Source organism: Schistocerca serialis, chromosome 3 (genome assembly GCF_023864345.2).
Source record: "Schistocerca serialis cubense isolate TAMUIC-IGC-003099 chromosome 3, iqSchSeri2.2, whole genome shotgun sequence".
NCBI lineage: Eukaryota > Metazoa > Arthropoda > Insecta > Orthoptera > Acrididae > Schistocerca > Schistocerca serialis.
The window spans coordinates 1,005,993,748-1,006,012,440 of record NC_064640.1 but is presented as its reverse complement, the minus strand read 5'-3'; the positions used below and the strand labels follow the sequence as shown (position 1 = coordinate 1,006,012,440).

At 45.0% G+C, this 18,693-nt stretch overlaps 1 protein-coding gene across 3 annotated transcripts in view; it reads right to left on the bottom strand.

The window, feature by feature from the left end:
• Positions 1 to 18,693, bottom strand: part of LOC126471452 (uncharacterized) — a 413,388-nt gene that overhangs the window by 231,173 nt on the left and 163,522 nt on the right. Inside the window, exon 1 of one of the 3 annotated variants that reach the window (XM_050099640.1) lies at positions 8,760 to 8,877. The exons of the other annotated variants lie outside the window; for them this stretch is intronic. The gene's annotated coding sequence lies outside the window, so the exon portion shown is untranslated. Of the gene's footprint in view, positions 1 to 8,759; positions 8,878 to 18,693 lie in introns of those variants that run through there. 3 annotated transcript variants of the gene reach the window in all.

Below are 18,693 nucleotides of genomic sequence, written 5' to 3'. Positions count from 1 at the left end.
GCTACGGTCGCAGGTTCGAATCCTGCCTCGAGCATGGATGTGTGTGATGTCCTTAGGTTAGTTAGGTTTAAGTAGTTCTAAGTTCTAGAGGACTGATGACCTCAGAAGTTAAGTCCCATAGTGCTCAGAACCATTTGAACAATTTGAAATAATAACAAACATGTTGCTACATTACAGTTTTCCGTTATTCTCTTGTTATCACGTGAGAAGCAACTTTTGCAGCACAAGTTTCCTTAGGATAAATTACTGTTTGGTTCTGCTTACGATGTGTTATCTTATTTATCCATATGTGCCGTACTGGAATTGTACATAGTTGGCCTGCGTATACCAGGATCTATGAGTGTCGGCGTTTTTCGAACACATTTCAACTGAACACCTAACTTTTACTGTTCATTGTGTTCCGGTCTGGTGTGTTTCCTGTATGAAGAGTTGCCAACTGTCGCTATGTGTTTGTCGTTTTTTGTGTTGTGATGTCTGTATATTCTTTTGTATATTGTGTGTGTGTGTGTGTGTGTGATTTTTTTGGAGATATTAAGTTATTATTTGGTCTGATTATGTTCTGAACCTCTGTTACTGTTTTTGTGGGCGACATGATCAGTGAGTTCTCACGTACATTGACTGGGTCATTTATTACTTTCTTCTTCATTACAAAGGCTCTTTGTATGTGAAAGTATTCCTGTACCGTTACACGAGTTTTCTGATGCCGTCGTTTATTCTAATAATGTTGATATCATGTTCCATGGTAGATGGTTCATGTCCATGTTTTATTAGGTGTTCAATAAAGGTGGCATGGCAGTTTCCATATTTCCAGCGTCTTATGTGCTTTTTACATCTAGTTTTGAAATTTCTGCCCGTCATTCCAAGATACATTTATTTACAGTGTTGACATTCTAACTAGTATATACAACTCCCTGATGTTTATCGGGTTACTCTGTTCGTGTTTGCCGGCCGAAGTGGCCGTGCGATTAAAAGGCGCTGCAGTCTGGAACCGCAAGACCGCTACGGTCGCAGGTTCGAATCCTGCCTCGGGCATGGATGTTTGTGATGTCCTTAGGTTAGTTAGGTTTAACTAGTTCTAAGTTCTAGGGGACTAATGACCTCAGCAGTTGAGTCCCTTATTGCTCAGAGCCATTTGAACCATCTGTTCGTGTTTGTAAATGTGACTGGAGTATGTGTCTTGTTCTGTACGCCGTGTTTTTCTCAGTATTTTTGCTATTCTGTGTGTTGATTTGTGTTTGTATATTAAAGAGTTCCATGCCTTCTTAAAGTCATGTCAATACACATGTCAAATAAACAGAACATAAACATCCAATAAGGATAAGGAAAATGGATCCGTGTGTAAAATATAAGAAATAGGCTCATGAATTATGCAGCTCACGAATTATGTAAGTAAAAACTGTGAGAGTGCATTCGAAAGTGATTACCCTAATGCGGGATATTTCCTTAAATACTTGCCGCTCGGGGTAACAGCGCGGCTTTAGGCGTCTCGTTACGACCCGCGCGGCTTCCCCCGTCGGAGGTTCGAGTCCTGCCTCGGGCATGGGTGTTTGTGTTGTCCTTAGTGTAAGTTAGCTTAAGTTAGATTAAGTAATGTGTAGGCTGAGGGACCGATGACCTTAGCAGTTTGGTCCCATAAGACCTTACCACAAATTTAGAATTTCCTTAAATATTTACTTAAGTAAAACAGAAGTCGTTTCTGGCGTTCCCCAAGGTAGTGTTATAGGCCCTCTGCTGGTCCTTATCTACATAAGCGGTTTAGAAGACAATCTGAGCAGCCGTCTTGGGTTGTTTGCACATGATGCTGTCATTTATCGTCTAGTATAGTCATCAGAAGATCAAAATAAATTGTAAAAAGATTTATAAAAGTTATTTGTATGGTACGAAAATTGGCAGTTGACCCTAAATAATGAAAAGTATGAGGTCATCCACAAGAGTGATAGCCGGCCGGAGTGGCCGTGCGGTTCTAGGCGCTACAGTCTGGAACTGCGTGACCGCTACGGTCGCAGGTTCGAATCCTGCCTCGGGCATGGATGTGTGTGATGTCCTTAGGTTAGTTAGGTTTAAGTAGTTCTAAGTTCTAGGGGACAGATGACTATAGCAGTTAAGTCCCATAGTGCTCAGAGCCATTTGAACGAAGAGTGCTAAAAGGAATCCGTTAAACTTCGGTTACACGATAAATCAGTCAAATCTAAGGGCCGTAATTAAACTAAATACCTAGGAATTGCAATTACGAACAACTTAAATTGGAAAGAAATTTTGTGGGGGAAGGCGAACCAAACACTGCGTTTCATTGTAGAACACTTAGAAGATGCAACAGAAATACTAAATAGACTGCCTACACTGCGCTTGTCCGTCCTGTTTCGGAGAACTGCTACGCGATGTGGGATCCTTATCAGACAGGATTAGGGAAGTGCATCGAGAAAGTTCAAAGAAGAGCAGCACGTTTCGTATTATCGAGAAATAGGGGAGAGAGTTTCACTAACGTGATACAGTGTGTGAGGTGGACACCATTAAAACAAAGAGGGGTTTTTCGTTGCGGCGGAACCTTGTCACGAAATGTCAATCACTAACTTTCTCCTCCAAATCCGAAAACATTTTGTTGACGCCGACCTACGTAGGGAGAAACTATTGTCATAATAAAATCAGAGCTCTCACGGAAAGATATAGTGTTCGTTTTTTTCCGCGCGTTGTTCGAGATTGGAATAATAGAGAATTATTGCGAAGGTGGTTCGATGAACCCCCTGCCAGACACTTAAGTGTGACTTTCGGAGGACCCATGCAGATGATGTATTTTACAACCTACGTTACAGTTCTCCATGCTAGTCTATTCTGTGCGAGCCTCTTCATTTCCACATAAGTATCGCAGCCTACGTCCACTAGAACCGGCTTACTATATTCAAGCCACGTCCCCCCCCCACCCTCCGTATAGAATTATTCCCGAGGATCCGCACCTAGATAGGTCTATAATTATTGCATCTGCCTGACGATCCTTTTTTAAGCGGTAATAATCTGCGCTTCTTTCCAAACGCTTCGCGCCCTTCGTCTCTCCAGCCACCTACGATAAAGTGCTGCTAGAAGGGGGGCACGGTATTTCATATAATCTCACAGCTACCTCATCTGGTTCAGATGCCTTTGGAGTGCCGAGCGATTTCGGTTGATTTTCTATTCTGCTGTAGAGCCACAGGTACCTGCTCTGCCGCAGTCGCATTTTCACTGTTGAGCGATTTTAGCTGCTATTCTATTTCGCTGTCACTTACCTCAATATCTGCCATTTCAGCTCTGGTATGGTGGTTGAAAGGAGGAACCGAATTACGATCCTACGCGGTGAAACAATTTCGGAAGACGGAAATTAGTATTTAGGCCTTTTCGCTTTAAATTTCGGTGTCTGTATCGACACTGAGCGACTGAATATATGCTCTCGTTCCGTTTACTGATCTTACATAGGATCAAAGCTTCTTATGGGTTTTTGGAAAGGTCGGTTGGCAATATTTTTTTCTCGAATTCATTTAGCGCTTCTCGCATTGAACTCCTTTGGTTCTATTCAGTTTTTGTTTATGTACTAGACTTTTACTTCGGTTAAGTGTGTGATGAAGCTCTCTTTGCTTACACAGTAACTACCCAACACGGGTATTGAAGCATTGTGGGTATTTACCATCCCTCACAAAGACGTCCCAGACTTATGGTCTAAAACGAATTGTACCATGTTTCTAAAGTTTACCCATTTGTAACTTCCTGGCTGATTAAAACTGTGTGCCAGACCGAGACTCGAACTCGGGACCTTTGCCTGTCGCGCGCAAGTGCTCTACCAACTGAGCTACCCAAGCACGACTCACGCCCCGTCCTCACATCTTTAAATCCGCCAGTACCTCGTCTCCTACCTTCCAAACTTCACAGAAGCTCTCCTGCGAACCTTGCAGAACTAGCACTCCTGGAAGAAAGGATATTACGGAGACATGGCTTAGCCACAGCCTGGGGGTTGTTTCTAGAATGAAATTTTCGTTCTACAGCGGAGTGTGCGCTCATATGAAATCTCCTGACAGATTAAAACTGTGTGCCGGACCGAGACTCGAACTATGAACCTTTGCCTTTCGCGGGCAAGTGCTCTACCAACTGAGCTACCCAAGCACGACTCACGCCCCGTCGTCACAGCTTTTAGGTCCCGAGTTCGAGTCTCGGTCCGGCACACAGTTTTAATCTGCCAGGAAGTTTCATATCAGCGCACACTCCGCTGTAGAGTGAAAATGTCATTCTAGATTTACTCATTTGTGTCTCACATATTCGTCCTCAGAGTTCAACATTTACTGCTGAATACTCAGACAGGTTGCGATTTCTTTCCTGTAACTTTTACTATGTAAAAATATTTCCCTGTCTTTCTTGTAACACGTGCAGTCATTGATGTTACCATACCCTTAAGACCACTCGTTCACTCTCTACGTTAACTAATTCAAAAATTTTATATCTGCTGGTTACTAATGTAGGGAGACTAAGTCATTGCTCTAGCAACTCGGTTATCTATCTGCTTGGAGTAATTTTCAGGCGAAACAGTCAGAAAAATCTCATACTCATCCCTGTCTCTCGCACCAGTTTTAATTGCAAGAATCTCTCATTCTATAACTGCCAAACTGAAGTCTCCCCTCTGTCAAGAGCACTGTCAGGAAACTTAATCGCGACATTCTGCAAGTTTTCTCTGCAGCGTTCTCCCACTACAGCGCCGGAGGCTGGTTTTTCTGTAAGAGCATCCGATTAACAGGTTCAACCCCTCCTCATTTTACTTTCACTTAAATTATTTTAAATTGGAGCGATGTCATTATCCTGAAGGAAGTCATTTATAAGATGTGCAAGATGGGGGCGCAAACTGTCGTCCATGACGAGGAATGCCTCGCCAATATGCTGCTGATATGGTTGCACTATCGGTCGTAGGATGGCATTCACTTGTCGTACAGTCGTTACGGCGCCTTCCATGACCACCAGCGTCGTGCGTCGGTCCCCCATAGAGCCACCCCAAAACAGCAGGGAACCTCCACCTTGCTGCACTCGCTGGACAGTGTGTCTAAGGCGTTCAGCCTCACAAGGTTGCCTCCAAACACGTCTCCGACGGTAGTCTGGTCGAAGTGATATGCGACACTTTTCGGTGAAGAGAACGTGATGCCAATCCTGAGCGGTCCATTCGACATGTTGTTGGACCCATCTGTACCGCGCTGCATGGTGTCGTGGTTGTAAAGATGGACCTCGCCATGGACGTCAGGAGTGAAGTTGCGCGTCACGCAGCCTACTGCGCACAGTTTGAGTCGTAATACGACCTCCTGTTGCTGCACGAAAAGCATTATTCAACATAGTGGCGTTTCTGTCAGGGTTCCTCCGAGCCATAATCCGTAGGTAGCGGTCATCCACTGCAGTAGAAGCCCTTGGGGGGCCTTAGCGAGGAATGTCATCGACAGTTCCTGTGTCTCTGTATCTCCTACATGTCCGAACAACATCGTTTTGGTTCACTCCGAAACGCCTGGACACTGCACTTGTTGAGAGCCCTTCCTGTCACAAAGTAACAATGCGGACGCGGTCGAACCGCGTTACTGACCGTCTAGGCATGACTGAACTACAGACAACACGAACCGTGTACCTCCTTCCTGGTGGAATGACTGGAAGTGATCGGCTGTCGGACCCCCTCCGCCTAATAGGCACTGCTCATGCATGGTTGTTTACCTCTTTGGGCGGATTTAGTGTCGTCTCCGAACAGTCAAAGGGACTGTGTCTGTGATAAAATATCCACAGTCAACGTCTATCTTCAGGAGTTCTGGGAACCGCGGTGATGCAAAACTTTTTTTGATGTGTGTATTTTCCCTTTCTGATCCGCAAGAACGTAAGTTTTCCTCCAAGAGTAACGTGGATGATCTTTCTCCGAATGCGGCAGGTAATTCAGCACTGATCCTATGGGGCGCTTTTGCCTGAAAAAAAAAAATTCTCCATGTACACGCCACATGTACTCTGTTGCCAGAGTAGCCACTTCCTTTCTGTGGTGCACGCCTCACGTACTGAGGAGGGTCCTACAGTTCACCAGCCGATAGTGGAGATTGAGATATTCGCAGAGAGATCGGCTCATAACCGTCTCAGCCTCTGATTTAGATCTTTCAATTAGCTGTATACAAGAGGACCACGAGAGATAATAGCTACTGTGTTACAAATAGCGAACCGTTCTTCTACCTCGTGTACGAGGCTAGCTGTCTTCATCTATCCAGCCAACCATCCAAAGGAAACAAGATTGGCCCCAGAACCCAAGAGGCAAGCGACATTCGTGCCGACACGAGCTACTGCTATTTACAATTTGTTGCATCCATTGCGTTCAATAACCGCCGGCAGAGCCTCCTCTACATCTCGGACGAGATCAGCGGTTAAGAATACAGAGTGCACAGTGGCCATCTTTAGCGAGTTACGATGCTACTTCTCTGAGCAACTCCATTAGTGACACCGAGCGACGCGGCGCAGTGGTTAACACACTGGACTTGTATTCTGGGGGACAAAGGTTAAAATCAGCGTCCGAACATTCCGATTAAGGTTTTCCGTGATTCCCCTAAATCGCTCCAGGCAAATTCCAGGATGGTTCTTTGAAAAAGCATGGCAGAATTCGTGCCCCATCCTTGAAACATGCCGCGTTTGTGCTCCATCTTTAATGACCGCTATGTCGATGTGAAGCTAAACCATGATCTTCCTTCCTTCCTTTTATTAGCCGCCTAACATTGGATTTTCCGGTGACCAACATACCCATCATCCATGCTCGTTCGGCCTTGGCAGGGAAATCGATCAATGGCCCAACGGACGAGGCATCCAGTGTTGGCTCAGGTTTGTTATCAACACTGGGTAGCACCTCGTACCCGTCGCTAAAGGCGTGCGGCTAGGAGCAAATTGAGACGCGTATAGCGCGTGTGACGCGACGATGCGCAGCGCGCGTTTTTGTAACTTCACAGGTTGAAACGGGACCGCGCAAATAGGGACGCGACGTGACTGGGACGCGACACGCGCCTGCGCCGAGTCGCGCGGCGTTGAGGGGACAGTCGTGTGACCGGTTCCCACATGGTCGCCCCGAGACATGCGAACTCACTACTGTCCGCAATTCACCCGAGAGTAAGGACAAGCCGTTCGTAGTACGACTTTTTTTATTTTGTCCAGGCGATGTTGAAGATCTTTCATAAAAGTTAAAACCTGCATCATGCATTAAACAGCGGTAACTATTTTTATTTCGACTGTCGATTCCGGCCACAATGTGACCGTCCTCGGACCTTCTGTGCCAAAGGAGAACATTTGTGTATAAAATTCATTACGATAGCTGCACGTAGTACCTCATAAAATATTTTTCGACGAATATACATGCATTGTACACAGAATGTGAATTATACAAAGAATATACTTACAAAAGACGTTTTTAAATGTGTATTCTAAAACTGCAATAGAAAATGTGTGTGTGTGTGTGTGTGTGTGTGTGTGTGTGTGTGTGTGTGTGTGTGAAATTCTAAGGAACCAAACTGCTGAGGTCATCGGTCCCTAGTCTTACACACTACTGAAACTAAATTAAACTAACTTATGCTAAGAACAACACACACACACCCATGCCCGAAGGAGGACTCGAACCTCCGGCGGGAGGGGCCGCGCAGTCCGTGACATGGCGCCCTAGACCGCTCGGCCACTCCGCGCGGCACAACTGCAATAGATAATCACTTTGAAAACACTAGAACTACTCTTGATGAAATACAAATTTTTTATGAAGCATACAATGAAGCCATTAAGTGATTTTAATCTGCTACGTGACACACATTTGCGACCAACAGTACTGTGCTGCACATCATCAAAATTAGTTATTGCAGCTGTGGAATGCACAGTAAAATGTCTATTTTAAGTACATTCTTAGTATGACTGAGTGACACTCTATGCTCTACGAAAAACGTTTCTCGAGGTGCTGTGAACAGTTACTGTATGTTCTTCATGTATAGGTGTTCTCCTTTGGTACAGATGGCCCGAGGACGATCAGAGTGTTTGCGAAATGGATTTTCATAGCAAGTATAGCTTTGTATTGCATGCTCCAGATCCTCACCCTTACGAAATTTTTCTATGTTCATTAGTCTTTATTTTTATTTGTAGCATTATTTGCTGCAAACAATGTACGAAATTGTATATGACTACGTTTTGTAATGACAGAGACTGAGTATACCGCTTCTACTTCCATTGCTGTCACAGCAAACGGCATACTTAACGTCGCAGAGTACCGCACCACAATGCATTTAAGCAGAGTACATATTTAGAGCGGTTGGTAATAGGTAACTGTGCACGTAGCTTAGATCATGGCAGCGACTGTTCAACTGGCTGAGTGCTCCCTTCATTAGACAGAGAACGAAGTAAGAAATACCTTGTGATAAAGGAAGATAATTAGGCGTAATTTTTGTGTGGCGGCATATGAATCTCATGTTTCGTAAGGAGACTCAGATAGTATAATATTCCTCACTTAGAAAAATCATGCAAAATATTAGTTATTATTGCAAATAATGCTATCCTAATTTTCTATCCACCCATAGCAAGACACTACACTGCACCTACTCCCAGCGTTGTTACCTTCACTAAAATAGTTACACTGAGAGTACCTTTTACCTAAATCGCTGAATTCGCTTCAACTACAAATAACTGTAAAAAATCGTGAGCCACATGAAATAACAATATAAAAGTTACAACAAGCAGTAAGCTACGTTCGAGTTTACAATTGTTGAAATGTGACTTACGTAAGTCGGAGGAATGTCAGTACGATGCCAAAGTAGGTAGAAGTACCGCTGCTCAGACCCTAGCTCTGGATATGAGAAGAGAGAAAACTCTACTGGGATTTAAAATGCGGTACAGTCATATCGCATCATACGAGGCGGCTGGACTTTGACCATAGCTGACACACGCCAGTACAATTAAAGTGAGACGCTACGATAGCTGAGGAATGAACTGAGCTCTGGGAGGTCAACAACGATAAGAGTGTCTATAACCGAAAGGAAAGCTACAGTTTCCTATGGCAAGAGCAGTTTTCGTCTTTCAAGAGGTACCGAGAAAATTCCCAGAAAATTTTGAATCCAGTAGTGACGGGTTTATGATATTTAGCGTTATAGGAATGTAACAGCCAGCGAATTGTTCCTCAGCAGCGCCTCGTGAAAGGGACAGAAATTTAAGAAATGTGGAGTAACGGAAATGTAGATTTTCTAGGTAAGAGGTTACCTACAGAACGCTTGCATAACCTGTAAATGAACACTGACAGTGTATTCGGCTTCTATACGAAACTGGAACGTGAAGACAGAGAGAGACAACAGTGATGGTTGTGCGTTTATTAAATTTTTACAAATCTTCCTACAGAAGTATTGAACCATCCGAAATTGCAATATGTAATTGAAAGAACGATAATTGTAATAAAATTGCTCGTGAGCGTTCAATATCACACATATTCTCTCTCTTTTTTTAAATCTCATTTTGTTCGTTAAGGCTCGTTGCATTTATTCGGGGCGGACATCCCACAACATCCATTCAAGTTTATCGTTCATCCGTTCACTCAGTTTTCTTTATTACAGATAGCAGCTATCTCTCTGACCGATGACGCTGAGCTACCGTGCCGGCATTCTCAGGTGGCTCAAAAATGGCCCAAATGGCTCTGAGCACTATGGGTCTCAACTTTGAGGTCATCAGTCCCTTAGAACTTAGAACTACTTAACTAACCTAAGGACATCACACACATCCATGCCCGAGGCAGGATTCGAACCTGCGACCGTAGCGGTCTCGCGGTTCCAGACTGTAGCGCCTAGAACCCCTCGGTCACTCCGGCCGGCGACTTCTCAGGTGGAAATGTGTACTCGGAGACAAGCGTAGTTCATCGTTCTTCCCACAACATTTCTCTGAGAGAAATGGGAAAACATTTAGTAATGTCAAATATGTTATTGTGATATGCAGAATACAGAATAGTGTACGGTAATTTAGTGAGATATTTGCTAGTCGCGCGTCTTCAGTCACAGCAGTTTATTTTTCTATTTAAATATGACGCATTTCAAAATGGAATTGTACCTCAGAAACGTGTTGGAATTAAACATAAAAATTATAGTATTATGACTGAAGATGCCATATTACTAGCAAACGTTTTTGCTTTATTGTGGTTACAGTCTTGGACCACAATGTATATTTGTAATCAGGGTATTAATTCCGGTCGGTAATGGCCATCTTTAGATCTAGAAAAACTTGAAATGGAAGAAGCATGTATTTGAACATCTCAGACAATTAAGTTCAGCTACTTTTGCTCTTCATATAATTGCTAATCTTGGAAATAAACGTATCAACCTCCTGACATATTTTGCATTTTTTACAATGAATACTGTCGTACAGAATAATTTTCTGGGGTAACTCATCATTTAGACAGAAAGTATTGATTGCACAAAAGTGAGCAGTGATAATAATGTGAGCTGTTCATCCACGGATTTCATGAGGAGCTAGGCAATTTAACAGTGCTGTCATAATACATTTTTTCGGTACTGAAATTCGTCATAAATAATCCAACACAAGCTAAGAAAAACAGTGATGTATATACCTACAACAATAGAGAGAACAATACCTTTAATAACCATTGATAAAGCTGCCAGTGGCTCAGAGACGAGTTCAATATGCAACAATAAAAGTTTTGGTTCATTTGTCCAATAACATGTCTGACAGGTAGCGAAGCAAGTTTTAAATCTAATTTAAAATCAGTTCTCCTGGAGAACTTCTATTCTACTGACGAATTTCTACTTAAAAACTACTAGCCAGAAAAAAACTTGTTTTTAAATGCATCTGCATGTGCAGGAAATTAAATGTGAATGTTAACAGTAATCACGATTACACATCCTATAAACTGATTCATTTCAAATCATTTCGACAAAAGAATCGTTCAAATGGTCTATGGAACATGTAACTAACTAACTAAGCACGTAGAGGCAACGTAATTCACAAAACACTGCTAACTATACAAATGTAAAGCAGGAAACAACTGTACAACATATCCATACCTGAGTCAAAGCATGTTGCATTACATCTACCACGCCAATACATATTGTGGTGTCACCGCCAGACACCACACTTGCTAGGTGGTAGCTTTAAATCGGCCGCGGTCCATTAGAACATGTCGGACCCGCGTGTCGCCACTGTATGATCGCAGACTGAGCGCCACCACAAGGCAGGTCTCGAGATACGGACTAGCACTCGCCCCAGTTGTACGGACGACTTTGCTAGCGACTACACTGACGAAGCATCGCTCATTAGCCGAGCAGATAGTTAGAATAGCCTTCAGCGAAGTCCATGGCTACGACCTAGCAAGGCGCCATTAGCCTTACATAGCAATTGATAGTTTGATAGTTATCGTATGAAATGTCTCATCAAGAACGCTGTATACAAATGGTGGATTAAAGTTAAGTATTCCAGCAGCTACGTACTTTTCTTTATAGCATTCATAAGTATCCTGTTTCAGACCATCAAGTCCGCCTGCTTGCTTAATGGCCGCCTCCCTTAAATAATGTGCGTAGTGTTGGCAATCTGTCAACACTACAGATGACGACGAGGATTAAAAGAGGATTTCGCGTTCGTATTGCTCTAATTTATGGCGCCGATGTTACAAACCGCCTTCTTTCTCTTTGATTGATTTACTTGTGTCATGGCTTCGCCACAATCTCCCGATGTACTGTCTGAATTTTATCGCTTGCAGAAGCAGCAGTCGCAGGAGTTATTGGATGCCCTTGGACAGTTCGTACAGGGTCAACGTGCACTGCAAACCGATGCGGCAGCCGCCGATTCACCGCTACTGCAGCCACAATTCGCAGTTGCACCGCCTTTTAGGCCCTGCGACCCAGCTCAGGAAACATGGACGGAGTGGTCACGCCAGTTTGGATTTCATCTCGCCGCCTACAGAATTCAAGGTAACGAGCGGCAGCCTCATTTATTGTCGTGTGTAGGGGTGCAAACATACCGTGTGATAGTGAAATTATTTCCCCGACGCGACGTAGCGACTCTGTCCTACGATGAAATTTTGTCGGCATTGGACGCCTATTTCAAAGAAACAGTCAATGTCGTTGCAAAAAGGTATACTTTCTTTCGTACAAAATGTACGGCCGGTCAAACTAATCGGGAGTGGGTTGCAACATTGCAAGGCCTTACTCGGGATTGTGCTTTTGAGTGTGAATGTGGACTCCCTTATTCAGATACTATGGTACGTGATGCAATAGCACAGAACGTTTCTGATGTTCGTATACGGGAGCAAATTTTGAAACTCGTTAATCCCTCCCTTCAACAAGTGATAGACATATTGGATAGACAAGACATGCTTGACTTTGCTCAAGAATCATTTGCAACTTCGCCAGCCGTGTGTAACATTAACCGGCCCGCCGGGCGTGCTGCACGGCCCGGTAAACTGCCCTCGCACACGTCCGCGCAGCTGCCGCCACCCTCTAAACTAGGTGTGCTGCTCCAGCATACAAATGCAGTGAAATCATGCCCGCGGTGTGCTACTAGACATTCGCGTGAAAATTGCCCGTCACGCCAAGCTATTTGCTTTTTCTGTAATACGAAAGGACATGTTCAAAGTGTTTGCCAGAAAAAGCTCAGGTCAGACAATCACAACCATTCCAGGCCCTGTGCTTCGCGCCGGAATCGAACCAAGGACACTCAGGCTCGTGGACCTTCACCCATGGACATTCATGTAGTTAATTCCACTTTGTCCAGTGCCACTGTCTCTAACAGTGACTGTGTTCGTCCCACAAAAACTGTGCATCGACGTCGCCGGAAATCACGTCAATTAACAAGTGATTCTGTACTAGTGTCTGTTCAAATTGTATGAGACAGTCGCTCTTGTCGTCAGCAGGACAATAAACTTTTTGTAGATTTGGACTTTAATGGCAAGGTCATACCATTCTAGCTCAATACCGGAGCTGCAGTTTCATTGCTCAATCACGGCATGTACAAACAACTGGGCAAACCTCCGTTGCGTGCCGCAAAATGGTTATTCAGGTCAGAATATCCCTGTGTTAGGACAGTGCAGCCTTCTTGCAACATATAAGGGACAAACAAAACTTGTGTCATTTTACGTCCTTCGTTCTTCTTCTGCAGTGAACTTGTTTGGTTTCGATTTATTTCAGTTGTTTAACATGTCTATAGTAAATCAGGTCCTATCAGTGAATCAGACTGTGCCTTCAGACAGTGTTTCTCGGCTATGTGAAGAATTTGCAGACATTTTTGCACCGGGCTTAGGTTGCGCTAAGAACTATGAAGCACATTTGGAACTGAAAGTCAATGCGCAACCGAAATTTTTCAGAGCGCGCAATGTTCCTCACGCATTGCGTGATGAGGTCGCCAGAACATTACACGATTTAGAATCACAAGGTGTGAGTGAATGTGTGCAATGCCTCTTCCATTTCAGCTCCGCTTCATCGCTTACGCCTTACAGGTGTTCCGTTCGTCTGGACGACGGAATGCGAACGCGCCTTTCGCCAGTTGACATCGGCGTTGCTTTCAAATACTTGCCTTACGCCATTTGATCCCCAGAAACCCCTTTTGTTGATGGTAGATGCATCGGATTTCGGGATCGGTGCTGTGCTTGCGCACAAAGATGGGTCGCATGATCGCCCTATTGCCTTTGCGTCAAAATTGCTCTTGTCTGCGCAAAGAAATTATTCACAGATAGAGAAAGAAGCTTTGGCTCTCGTGTTTGGTCTTACTAAGTTCCATGATTTCTTGTATGGTCGTCACTTTACCATCATCACAGACCACAAACCTTTGACGTCGCTTTTTCATCCGAACAAGCCTGTACCTCCGCGTACAGCGCAGAAATTCATTCGCTGGTCTATTTTCCTCTCGCAGTGCCGCTACGATATCTTGTATCGGTCCACTGCTAAGCATGGAAACACCGATGCGTTGTCCCGTTTGCCTGTTGCTGAGGATAAAGCATTCGATTCTTCTGAACTTGCTTGCATGTTCCTTGATGCGGAAACCGATGAAGTGGTCGAATCGTTTCCGATTGATTTTCGTCGGGTAGCTACAGCCACAGCTGCTGACCCTGTCCTTGCTACCGTTTTGCGTTTTGTTGCTACGCAATGGCGTTTGTCAAAGTCTCGGATCGAGGATCCGTTGGTTCGCCGATTTTTTGCTCACAAGGAGAGACTTTTTGTTCGACGTGGTGTTTTGTTGTTGCGTTCTGATAATGATCAGTCCAGAGTCGTGGTCCCACGTTCGTTACAGTCCTCTGTTTTACGGCTTCTTCACCAAGGACATTGGGGTATAGTGCAAACGAAACAACTTGCTCGTCAGCACTGTACTTGGTTCGGAATCGATGCTGCGATTACGAATATGTGTTCTTCTTGCATGGCGTGTGCCGAACAACAATCCGCACCACCGCGGAAAGTCTTTGCATGGCCAAAAGCCACTTCCCCTTGGCAACGCTTGCACATCGATTTTGCTGGTCCATTCTGGAATGCTCGATGGTTGGTTCTGGTAGATGCCTTCAGTAATTTTCCTTTTGTTGTCCGGATGTCTTCCACGACGTCAACTGCCACCATCCAAGCGTTGTCTGCTATCTTTTGCATTGAAGGTCTTCCACACACTATTGTTTCCGACAATGGCCCACAATTCATGTCCGCAGAATTTCAGTCATTCTGCCAGGCCAATGGTATTCAACATCTGACATCCGCGCCGTTTTCGCCTCAGTCAAACGGTGCCGCTGAACGATTGGTCCGGACTTTCAAGTCACAGAAGTTGAAGTTGAAAGAGTCGCATTCTCGGGAGGACGTGTTGTTGCTCTTTTTGTCATCGTATCGCTCTCAGCCCCGAGATGGTCGCTCGCCGGCTGAGTTGCTCCATGGTCGTCCTCATCGAACCTTGATGTCTTTGCTGCACCCGCCGCATCAGGTTCCTGTGCAGCGGCAGACTTCTGCTTTTGCTCCAGGCGACGTTGTATACTATCGCAACTATCGAGGTTCACGGCGTTGGCTCGCAGGGCGCATTCTTCGCTGCCTCGGCCGCGCGATGTATTTGGTTTTGGGGGCCTCTGTTGAGGTGCGTCGGCATCTCAATCAGCTGCGCCTCTGTCGTCGCACGAGTTCTGCCGCTCCCCGTCTGCTTTCAGCGACGGTGCCGTCCGGTCAGCGCCCTGGGGACCTATGTACTGGCTTGCCTCATCCCCAGGTGTTACCGACCATGCCTTCCATTTTGCCCCATGGCGACGCGCCGCCGCAGCCTCCGCCGCCGCCGCCGCCGCCGCCTGTCCTCCAGCCGGCGCCGCCCGCATTCGACGCTTCGCTGCGGCCGCCACACACATCCCTGGGTCACGCGCCGCCGATCGCTTCCCGTGACCAGCTGTCCTCCGCCATGGAACTCTTGCCCGCTCCGGACCACATAGCGTCATCGCGCGTCGGGTACCCCGACGCAATGGAGGTCGACCCTTCGGCACCTCCTGTCTCTTTACGGGCGCATACACCGCATGTTGTCGTGCACCCTGGACTAGGTTTTCAGGCGTTTCCTAGATCACCTCGGACCGAATGGCCGGGTGCGGGTGGCACAGCCTCGCCTGTTGTTAGGCTCCCCACCTCATCGCATACGTCAACATGGGGTCCTCCCCACGGCGGGCGGAAGCCTTATAACACGACCGTTCGCCGATTTGCGGGGGAGGAATGTGGTGTCACCGCCAGACACCACACTTGCTAGGTGGTAGCTTTAAATCGGCCGCGGTCCATTAGTACATGTCGGACCCGCATGTCGCCACTGTGTGATCGCAGACCGAGCGCCACCACAAGGCAGGTCTCGAGATACGGACTAGCACTCGCCCCAGTTGTACGGACGACTTTGCTAGCGACTACACTGACGAAGCATCGCTCGTTAGCCGAGCAGATAGTTAGAATAGCCTTCAGCTAAGTCCATGGCTACGACCTAGCAAGGTGCCATTAGCCTTACATAGCAATTGATAGTTTGATAGTTATCGTATGAAATGTCTCATCAAGAACGCTGTATACAAATGGTGGATTAAAGTTAAGTATTCCAGCAGCTACGTACTTTTCTTTATAGCATTCATAAGTATCCTGTTTCAGACCATCAAGTCCGCCTGCTTGCTTAATGGCCGCCTCCCTTAAATAATGTGCGTAGTGTTGGCAATCTGTCAACACTACACATATGATGGCGCAGTAGAAATCATTGGCCATTTCGGCTTCGTCAAACAAAATTATAGCATGTAAATAGCACCATTCAAGCGTACAAACATGAAGACAAACTCAGTACGTCAGTATAACTAAGTTTTCTTCATGTGCAGTATGTACACTTGAATTTACATATCATAATTTTATTTGTTTGACGAAGCCAATATGACTAATGATTTTGACTGTGCCATCACATGTAAAACCGTGATATGTGTAATGAAACACGTGTTCACTCAGGTAGGGATCTGTTGTACAGTTCTTTTGTAGATGTTTTCTGCTTTACATTCGTATAGTTATGTGTGTTTTGTAAATTAGGCTTTACATTCTTATAGTTAGGACTGTTCAGTAAATTATGCTGCCTCTAAGTGATTATATTTCCTAGGTCCGAAGATGGTCATTTCCGACTGAAACTAATAACCTGATTACAAATAAACATGCTGGTCCAAGACTGGAATTGTAATAAAGCTACTATTTTCCTGAACCGCTGGAAATGTTTTCGTGACAACTTGTAACTAGAAAAAATATCCGTATCCTATAAACTACAGTCACGGACAACACACGACTACGGTAGGTAGTTTTCAAGGGCGTAATGCTTAATGGACCGACTAGTTGTGGCATTGAGTAACCGCTGACGACACAAAATGATGAGACAGCCTCACAGGCTGAAAACGTCACAAGTTCCGCGTACTGCGCAGAACACTGCCACGAGGCTGGGTCCCTGGAGAAGTGTCTGTGGGAAACATAACTACGACGTGTTGCCAATATTTTATACCCAGGAATTCTACCTCGAGCTAACAGCTGTTCGTCGCTTCCAGTGTGTGTTTCTTGCAGTACTAGAACGCCCATTTTGTGTTCCTCTAAGATCTTAGTGAGGTAATCACTCTTGGCTCTACTGATGCCTTCGATGTTTAATTGGCATATAGTTAGTTGTGGGCCTATTGTTCGTGTTTGGAACTGTGACTGTGCTGACGTTCCACAAACAATGAAGCATATCGCAGTGGACTGCCCCCTCCGTGCCTTTCCTGGGAATGTAGTGAATTCGAACCTGGTTACTTCCTAAGTGGTGGACTGGATCAATGGCTTAGATATAAAGGTCTAAACTGTATTTCAATGTGTCTGTGGTACTGTATTTTATGTGTTATTGTGATTGTTATGTTATCATATGCTAAATAAATAAATAAAAACTACGATGCGTTCCAGGAGCATCTACATCTACATTCATACCCCGCAGGCCATCATACGGAGCATGGTTGAGGGTACCTTGTACCACTGTTAGTCATTTCCTTTCCTGTTCCACTCGCAAATGGAACGAGGGAATAACGACTATCTATATGCCTTCGCGCGAGCCCTAAATTCTTGTATCTTATCTTCGTGGTCCTAAAGCGGGATTTATGTTGGTTGCAGTAAGATCGTTCTACAGTCTTTCGCAAAATCCTATTCTCTAATCATTCTCGGTAGTGTGTGACGAAAAGGGCTTCTTTTTCTATCCAGTGATTTCTATTTGAGTTCAGGTAGCATATCCATAATACTCGATTGCTGATCGAAACTTCTGGTAACAAGTCTAGCAGCATGCTTCTGAATTTCCTCTTCTATGTATTCCTTTAATCTGACCTTCTTGTTGCCGGCCGGAGTGGCCGAGCGGTTCTAGGTGTTACAGTCTGGAGCCGCGCGACCGCTACGGTCGCAGGTTCGAATCCTGCCTCGGGCATGGATGTGTGTGATGTCCTTAGGTTAGTTAGGTTTAAGTAGTTCTAAGTTCTAGGGGACTGATGACCTCAGAAGTTAAGTCCCATAGTGCTCAGAGCCATTTGACCTTCTTGGTATCCCAAACACTCTTAGAGTACTCAAGAATGAATCGCGCAAATGTTCTGTACGCGGTCTCCTTTACAGAAGGGCTAAACTTTCCTACAATTCTCCGAATAAACCCAAGTCGGCCATTCGCCTTCCCTACGACAAACCTTACGAACTCATTCCATTTCACATCACTTTGCAGCGTTACTCCTAAATATTTAATCGACGTGAATGTGTCAAGTAACACGCCACTAATGCTGTATTCGAATATTACAGGATTGTATTTCCTAGCCATCTTTACTAACCTAAATTTTTTCACACTTAGAGCAAGATGCCATTCATCATATCTAATAGAAATTATATCCAAGTCGTCATTTATCTTCCTGCAGGTACTTGCAGACGACACTTTCCCGTACACTAAACCCTCAGCAGCAAACAGTTTCAGACTGCTGCTCATACTATCCGTCATATCGTTGATGTGCACTCTAATAAGAAGAAGGAGAAGAAGACACGCCATGAAGGAAGTATCCGAATGAGACGGAAATCGGTAGATGTGATGCACATGTATGGAGAAACAAATGATTACAGTTTCAGAAAAATTCGATGATTTATTCGAGAGAAAGAGCTGCACAAATTGAGCGAGTCAATAACGCGTTGGTCCACCTCTGGCCCTTACACAAGCAGTTATTCGCTCTGGCAT